Below are 9,004 nucleotides of genomic sequence, written 5' to 3'. Positions count from 1 at the left end.
TTGAGTCTGGGAATATAAATATTGGAAAGATACTATCTGTGCTTTCAAGGAACTCATTACCAAGACTGTCAGATGTGTTACAAGTTCTAAAGGACAACAGAGATAAACAGAGAAAGTAAAGACTTTTGGGAATAATACAAACAGCTTTTGCATTGAGCCTTATATTAAATGTACTTACACTAAGGAGGAAAGAAAAAGGCATTTTAACTGGAGAAGAAATCATAAGCAAAATATTGAAAGCATCAAAGTTCATCATTTATTTGATAAAAAGCACATCATCCAGTGTGGTTAGAGTAGAGGGAACATGGGAAGAATGACCAGATAGAATTTGAAGAAATGTAGAATTTAAAGTAAAATTATGTGGTGAAAAGCTGGAAAAAAATGGAAAGCATTTCTGTCCATAGACATACTAATAATAACAATATCAAAAAATAATAATAGCAAAAATTGACTTAACTTTTACTAGGAACTAGACTTTGCAATAAAAATATTATGCAGAAGAGCTCATTTAATCCTAATCATAAAATTTATTTTCAAGCAGTAAAAACCAAGTTTGCAATTTAGTATTTTAAACTGAAGATGGCTTTGGGAACCAATAGGTGGAGATCAGCTCTTGTGGAAGGTGAACATGCTCAGGAAGGAGAAAGATCCATTCCAGCTCCAGAGGGTAGAAGTCAATTCAGAGGTCAGTAGAGACTGGTAAACTCTTCCTTTCAAGTTCACTGTTCAGACTCCAGAGAGGGAATGTTGGAATATCCTTTTGGCGTTGCTTGTCAACTTTCTGGTTGACAAGAAGGGGACCACACTTTGAATAACAGTTTTGCCACACTAAATTCAGTGGATGAAGGTAATTTGCTCAAAGAAACCTGTAGCAGTAGTGGTAGTGTAAGTTGCTTCAGTCATGTCTGACTAATTTCACCCCTGGTGGACTATAGCCCACCAGGCTCCTCTGTCAGAATTCTCCAGGCAAGAATGTTGGAGTAGGTTGCCATTCCCACCTCTAGGGGATTTTCTTGACGCAAGGATAAAACCCAGGTCTCCTGCATTGCAGGCAGAATCTTTACCATCTGAACCACCAGGGAAGCCCAAAAGAACCCAGAGTATTCTTAAAATTGACCTATGCATCTGCAACTGAAATATGAGGGAACTAAATCCTAGGTAATTTAAATGCCTTTCAAAAATGGGGCAAAACAGTAAATAAATGAACTTGTATTAAAGCCAAACTTCCAGCATTCAGATCAAGAAAACTGAAGAGCGAGAAAAGCCTCTTTTCTATAGCATTTCTAATATTTTAATCAGCATGATGACCAAGTAAGATTTCATCAGGTTGTATGGAATCAGTTTTAAGTAAAAAGACCTATTGAAACCAAGGTCCTTTGCCAAGAATTTTTGCACGGAGGAAGAGAAAACAGTAATTTGATGGTGGAAAAGAGGAAAAAAAGGTCTTTTTTTTTTTTTTAACAAAATAGGGAACTTCAGGTAGGTTTGTGGGTTGAAAGAAGCTTAGGGACTGAATAGAAAATAGAAACCCCATTGATGAAACAAGGTCTTGGCAGAGTCAACTAGAAATGGAATGAAAAGGTCAGATGAACAAAAGAATAAGGATTCTTCTTCTCAGATGCAAAATAAAGTCCTTATGAGTAAAGATACTGATAAATTTGGAGACAGAGGAGGGAAGTAGAGGGGAGTCACGCCTGTTAGCCTCAGTGTTCTCAGCAGTAGGAGGTGAGATCATGTTTTGGGGTTTAGGTGGGTGGGGGTGGGAGAGGGAGATCTGAGGAGGGTGTGGTGGGAACAGCTGCTGTGTGGAATGGGAAGACCAGCCAAGTAGGAATGAGTAATAGGGCTGCTAAGCAGCTCTGAGAGTTCAGCTGACATCGGAAATCATAAATTTGTAGCAAAGTCAATCAGCGTGGTTATTCAATTTTCTCAGTAACTCTTGGCAGCCCGGGATGAGGAGGAAAGTGAGCAGATGGTAGGATTGATTTGGTGGTGGGATTGGCAAGGCAGCTGTGAGAGAAGGTCAAAGAATGGAAGAATCCATTGCACCCATGAAAATGTGTTATCAGGGGGATCAAAATTAAGCAGAGATGACAGTGAAGCCAGGAAGGATTGGAGACTGCTAAAATGTGAAGGGCAAAGCAGTGGAAAGCATTAGCCTTTCACGCTGAAGAGGAATTTTGTGGGCATGAGTGGGATAGAGGATGAGAGAAGAGAATTTCACAATTCTAGATAGTATGGTAGAGTGCTTTTGTTTAGAAACAATCCATTTTGTGTCTATGGGTGTGGATTGCCAAAGCTGTGTGGGAGTATAGGTCACTGAATATAGGGGCAAAAGAATTTTGAAGCTAAACAGATGAATGAGTCATCCAAACCATCTAGGATAGCAACAAGCAACGGGAGAAAAAAACAAACAGGATAAAATAAGCTAACTGCCAAATTGGTCGAGTGAATTGATGAAGTACTTGTAGATGATAAGGTTTAGAAAACAGTTTCATTGATTGGGTTTTGTAGACATAGGGCTTATTGAACCAAGATGATAGAACAATGTCCCAGAATTGGGAGGGGAAGTTCAAGAGAATGTCCCTTGTCCTCTTTGCCTTAAGATAGGAAGATGATTACTATTTTTTTTACAGTGTTCTAGCATGTAGTGAATCTATGTGAATAAAACTTAAAACTCATTGCAAATAGTTCCTGTGCATACATCTGTGCTCAGACATGTCTGACTCTTTGTGACCCCATGGACTATAGCCTGCCAGGCTCCTCTGTCCGTGGGATTTTTCAGGTAAGAATACTGAATGGGTTGCCATTTCCTCCTCCAGGAGATCTTCCTGACCCTGGGATTAAACCCAAGTCTGCTGTGTCTTCTGCATTGGCAGGCAGATTCTTTACCCACTAAGCCATCAGGGAAGCCCCCAGATCCCATGCATGGTAACTTACTTACTTTGTTTTTAGTCTCAGATATGTTCTAGTGAGTGAATTTCTTTTTCTGTACTAGGTCATGCTAATTTTCATTTAAACATGTGGTAAAATAACCTAACTTAAACAAAGTTCCTAACTACTAAAAAAGAAAAAAGAGAAAGTTCTGTCTTAGCTACCACCTCCAGTGATAGCACCAAGTTTCTGATCTTTACCAAAACCTGTCAATGTCCATATTGTCATTCACCACTTGCTTACACCTTAAGCCTTTTTAATCCACTCCTATGGGTCTTTATTTCAGTGTCAGACTTTATTTTTGGGGGCTCCAAAATCACTGCAGATGGTGACTGCAGCCATGAAATTAAAAGACGCTTACTCCTTGGAAGGAAAGTTATGACCAACCTAGATAGCATATTCAAAAGCAGAGACATTACTTTGCCAACAAAGGTCCATCTAGTCAAGGCTATGGTTTTTCCAGTAAGTCATGTATGGATGTGAGAGTTGGACTGTGAAGAAAGCTGAACGCCGAAGAATTGATGCTTTTGAACTGTGGTGTTGGAGAAGACTCTTGAGAGTCCCCTGGACTGCAAGGGGATACAACCAGTCCATTCTAAAGGAGATCAGGCCAGGGTGTTCTTTGGAAGGAATGATGCTAAAGCTGAAACTCCAATACTTTGGCCACCTCATGCGAAGAGTTGACTCATTGGAAAAGACTCTGATGCTGGGAGGGATTGGGGGCAGGAGGAGAAGGGGACGACAGAGGATGAGATGGCTGGATGGCAAAACCGACTTGATGGACGTGAGTTTCAGTGAACTACGGGAGCTGGTGAAGAACAGGGAGGCCTGGCGTGCTGCGATTCATGGGGTCGCAAAGAGTCCGACATGACTGTGCGACTGAACTGAACTGAACTGAACTGATGGGTCTTTTGTCCTTTCCATTCCACTGATATGTTGCCAGGGCCCAGCCCCGGTGGATCCAGGGAATTCGAAGCAGGGACGGCGTCGGCGAGGATCAGGAAACAACTGCTTAATTAAACGTTAATTAAGGATATAAAGAGTAATAGAATAAGGATAGCTCAGTGAGGAAATTCAGTGGAGAAAAGAGGCTGAACAGTTCAGCCAGAAGGTGAGAGAAAGAACGACATGCGGAGACCAAGTTTTGGTGAACAAGGCCTGCACTTTATTTTCCAAAGTAGTTTTTATACTTTAAGTTATGCATAGAGGATAATGAGGGAAGGAGTAGAGTCATGCAGCAAGCCAGGCTTTCTTCCTGAAAATTTATCATATGCAAACCTTAGGTGATTTGCATCATCTTCTGGCCCGGAGGCCTGTTAACATTTTAAGACCCTTTCTTAGGAAAACTTATTTTTCTCTAAAGGTGATTGATCAGGAGCCACCCTCCAAAAGCATTAGATAAAGTTGCATTCCTACAGAGCAAAGGTGTGGTAGGCTATAACAAGAGAAAGAATTAACTCAAGGGTCCCAGGTTACAAACATTAAAGCTACTACTTACACCAATTATATTAATCAATACACTGCCAGGGACACAGCAGGTAAGGGATATGGAAACTTAGCAGCAAACATTGGCCCAACAAGTGAAAATCCCTTCACCAATACAATTTCTAATCAATCTTTTAACTGCTCAAAGGAATCTATATTTAGACAGTTTAGAACATCTCATGCCTCTCACAGTTGGGAGGCTCTGAGCAATCACATGTGGCCGGAAAAACCTATTCAGGCAGGCTAGAGGACTTCCAAAGGAGTTTGTAGGTTGAAACACTATCACACCCAGGAACTTTATTAACTGGAGCTATAAGTTAACTCTTTTTTTTCAAAGAGAGGTAGTCGGGGACAGCCCCCTGTAAAGTCAGAGGTGTAGGTGAGAGCACAAAGCAGAAAGTAGGCAGACTCTGGTTTTGGGGGTAGATGCTCGAGAATTTCCAGGGGAACTCCTGAGGCTCGATCCCGCCTTTGCGTATGCCAAGCCTCCTTCCTCATGACCTTTGCCACGGGCGGAGTTCCTCACGCTGGCTCCTGGCAGTGATAGACTTCCAGTTGAGCTATTCCAGATCCTGAAAGATTATGCTATGAAAGTGCTGCACTCAATATGCAATATGCCAGGAGATGGTCCTGGCAATATGTCTCTATCAAACTCACTAGAATTCCTTTTGCTGAATTCAGTGATCAGTTCTGTCTCCTGGCCTGAATCTTGGCTGGTTGTTCACTCCCTCTCCCTGGAGCACTTCTGATCACTATATTTACTTGGTTTTCCTCCTCCACTAATCACTACATCTTCTCAGTCACCAATGCTGCTTATACTAGATGTCTAAGGCATGTGGCGCACCAGGATTTTGTTTTTATATATCACCATCCCAGGCTTCTCACGTGGGCTCCATGCTCAATACAATGACCCGTTCAGCTTTTCCACAGGTAAAGGCAGTATTACACAGTGGTCATGCAGTAGATTCTGATACCAGATTCTCCTTGACTCTATTAGCTGGCAGACTAGGGTTAATCTCTCTGTGCTTTAGTTTTCTTATTTCTAAAAGGAGGATGATAATAAGAACCACTTCATGGGCTTCTTGGGAGGATTAAGTAAAAGATATAAATAAATAAAAATATATAAGTGTTTAGAAGTATACTTGACACAGAATAAGTGCTCAGTAATTGCTCCTTATTAATATTATCACAAACATAGCAGAGTAAAAGTAGAACCATTGATTTTTTTCCCCTCATATAACTCAGTTTTCCCTCTTTGTAAACCTTGCTCATGTGACTGAATAGTACAGAGGTCTACCCACTTCTTTTCAGAGGAAAACCCCTGAGATCATCTTTTACTCTTTTCCTTTATAAGCCACCATAATCAATTAGCAGTTTCGATTATCTGTGCATCACAAATGTATACCAAATCTGACCATTTTTTATCACCTTCTCTTCTAAGTCTTAATCCAAGTCACCAACATCTGCTGTGTCTCTGATTCTCGTGTGCTCCCTACAATATCCATGTAGTGATGTTTCTAAAGTGCAAGTGCAAACATGTCTTTCCCATGTTTAAAGTCTTCCAGTGTCCTTCTATTACAATGAGAATAATATCCAATCTTCCGAAATGGACTACAAGCATGACCTGGTTGGGTACCAGCTTGCCTCTGGGACCTCAATTCCTTTCAAGCTCAGCATGATTCACTAAACCAAAGCCACTCTGATTCTTTTTTTCTGTCACTGAAACATGCCAAAAGATTTCCTCCTTCAGAGCCTTTGAACTTGTTATGCTTGCTTTTTGGAACACTCTTTGTCCCCTCCAGTCTTTGTATCCATGCCTCCTCTTCATCATTTAAATCTCACTCCGGATATCAAATCCCCACAGTGGTTGACTTGACTGTCTTCATCATACTTCTCTGTTTTATAATTTTTTGTAGCACTCATTGGAACTGCAATTTCTGCCCAAATCTTAGTTTGCCCAAATTGATCATACTTAATCTGAAAAAATAAAAGAATCTATCATAGAGCTTTATTTGATTTACTTGATTGTTTACATTTTGATCACCAGAATTATTGTTTTATTTTTTATATACTTGGTTATTTAAGTAAAGTGATTTTTAGATGGTACACTGGTGTCTGCTGTGCCTTAGGCATTTGGAATATTGTAAGCATCTCTAGTTTTTCTCATCACATTTGTAAAAGTTGACATGAATAGAATATTATTTGTTTTGGATCTGGAGTTCTCTTGGAGAGTGACTATTTTTGGAAAATATGCTGTTATCCTTATGATTTTTATGCTATATATATATATATATATATGGGTTCCCAGGTGGCACTAATGGTAAAGAACCTGCCTGCCTGCCAATGCAGGAGAGTTAAGAAATGAAGATTCGATCCTTGAGTCAGAAGGTCCCCTGGAGGAGAGCATGGCAACCCACTCGAGTTTTAAGCCTTTGCTTGAAATTTAAATACTTTGCTTGAATCATTATTTTATTAATAGAGTTAACAGACCAGAAGTTTCTAATTGGTTTATCAGTTGTTCTCCAAAGTGTAAACAATGAAATACAAACAGAAGCAAGATATTGTCTTCCTTACACATTCAGTTTCCTTTTGAGGAAAGCAATGCAAAACATGCTTCTTATCATTTCGAAGCAAGAATACATATTTACTCGGGTATCCATGTGTTGTGATTATAAATATCACTTGGGACCGAGACATGACCACGAAGGCATGTTCACGGATTACTGTTTTAAGGTAGATCTATGAGGATGTCAGACATGCATGAGCTGCAATCATGGGCTTTCCACTACAAAAATAGAACAGATTCTTATTCATCAAACATAATGCTATGTTTTGCAGTCCCAACTAACTCTTTATAATCACTTAAGATTTGAATATAAAATTAGACTTTCTACAAGTAGTCTGAAACCACAAATATTACATTTCTGGATTCTGGTTGCATTTTTAAAGATAGGATGGAGCAAATGTTCTGAGTTAGTAACTAAATATTATTACATTCCTAGGCCTAACCCAGCACGTATGGTAACAGTCATCATTTATTTGTAACAAAGAAAATTTGGTGGTTACTGGCACACTTTGAAAATTCCAATTGATGGATGATGAGAGAGGCTTTCTGATGTTAAATATTTTGTAAATCTCAAAGCAAATGTTTAATTAAAGCATATATTTTTGTAGGCTCTCAAGAAAGAGAAGTTTCAACCCAGGTTCCTTTTTCCTGGAAGAGCCAAAGCATGTGCAGCCACCGTGGGTTCTCTGGGGATGCCTACAGTCACAAAGGCGGCTTCTTTTCTTAGCTGGTGTAGGAGATAGAGGTGGGCATGTAGGCATATCTCTGGTTGGTGTTTGCAGAAGATGAGAGATTCAGACATGTACAAAGACCGTGGGATGGTTGGAAGAAATGCCAGGACTGATTAAATGAATAAACATACTGAAAAGGGATTAAATGCCATTACCAATCATTTATTTTAGAGAGAGAATACAACTGATAAACTTCAAATATCATAGAAAAGCTACTAAAAAATGCATTTCCTATGATAAAATACTTGGTAGTCTTTCTTATAGATTGATTAAGATGTTTGAATAATAATAATAGTTTTCTGCTTCTTTATTGGCAAGTAAAGCCAGAAGACTTTTTCAGGGCATCTTGTTGAAAATTCTCTCTCTTTTCTTATTCCCCCTTCAGAATAACTTCAGTGCAATTCCTAAAAGAACACCATTTGGCCAATTTCCATCTGGCGTGCTTCCCTTCTTATTTTCACTGAAAAGTGTGGAGTCTAGTTTTTAATGCTATCTGAATAAATTCAGCTTTCAACTCAACACCCATTCTCCCTACTTATTTTTTATATAAGCAGTTACCTCGTTTTGTGGGAAAAATAAATATAACTCTGGGCTCTGACTGGATAGAATCAGATAAAAACAAATCGTAGAAATATGGATTCACCAATTTCTAGTAATCTTCTGTAGGCTTTAGAGTACAAATGTGTCATGTGAAAAGTTCCATCTCTGCAGGAGAACTGAGTATTTTACACTCAGATAATTAGAAAATTGTCAAGACATATGTTGCCTTTTACAAACGATTTTGTATTTATTGTTTTGCAGATGAAATAAAAAATTATCATGGTGCTGAATTATGAAAAACCTCTCAACTTAGAGGTCTTCATCAATGACTAATTGCTACTATTCATAAGCCACTTTAAAAGCAAATAAAGCACCCATCTGGTAATTCTATTAATGGTTTCTATATTAAAACAGCTATTGGTCCTCCAAAATAAAATATGTAATTATGAAATATTCATATTGGTGTCACTATTGAAAAGCTTACAAATGTATCTGGAAAAAAATAGTTTATCATTCTTTTTCTTGTTTTCTTTTAAGCCTATAACCTCTTAAAAAATCAAATTGGACTAATGATGTAGCAGCATATACTCAACAAAATGGGAAATTAAGTGATTATCTAAATAAATAGAGGCAAAAAAGAAGCATTCATAATTAATAATTTAGATAGCAGTATCAACTCTCCCTTGCCCCCCAACCCTCTATGTTGTCAACTGGAGAATTTATAGGATTTGAATAACTTGGTCTCTCT

The 9,004-nt window shown here is 38.7% G+C and overlaps 1 protein-coding gene across 8 annotated transcripts in view; it reads left to right on the top strand.

Annotated features, from left to right (window-relative positions):
• PCDH7 (protocadherin 7) overlaps nucleotides 1–9,004 on the top strand; it is a 475,120-nt gene that overhangs the window by 92,422 nt on the left and 373,694 nt on the right. The gene's annotated exons all lie outside the window — the stretch shown is intronic.

The sequence above is a fragment of the Bos grunniens genome, chromosome 6 (assembly GCF_055505025.1).
Source record: "Bos grunniens cultivar Pamir isolate PY7600 chromosome 6, Bosgru_T2T1.0, whole genome shotgun sequence".
NCBI classification, from domain to species: domain Eukaryota; kingdom Metazoa; phylum Chordata; class Mammalia; order Artiodactyla; family Bovidae; genus Bos; species Bos grunniens.
Note: the sequence above shows the minus strand (reverse complement) of the source record. Positions and strands in the feature narration are given on the sequence as shown.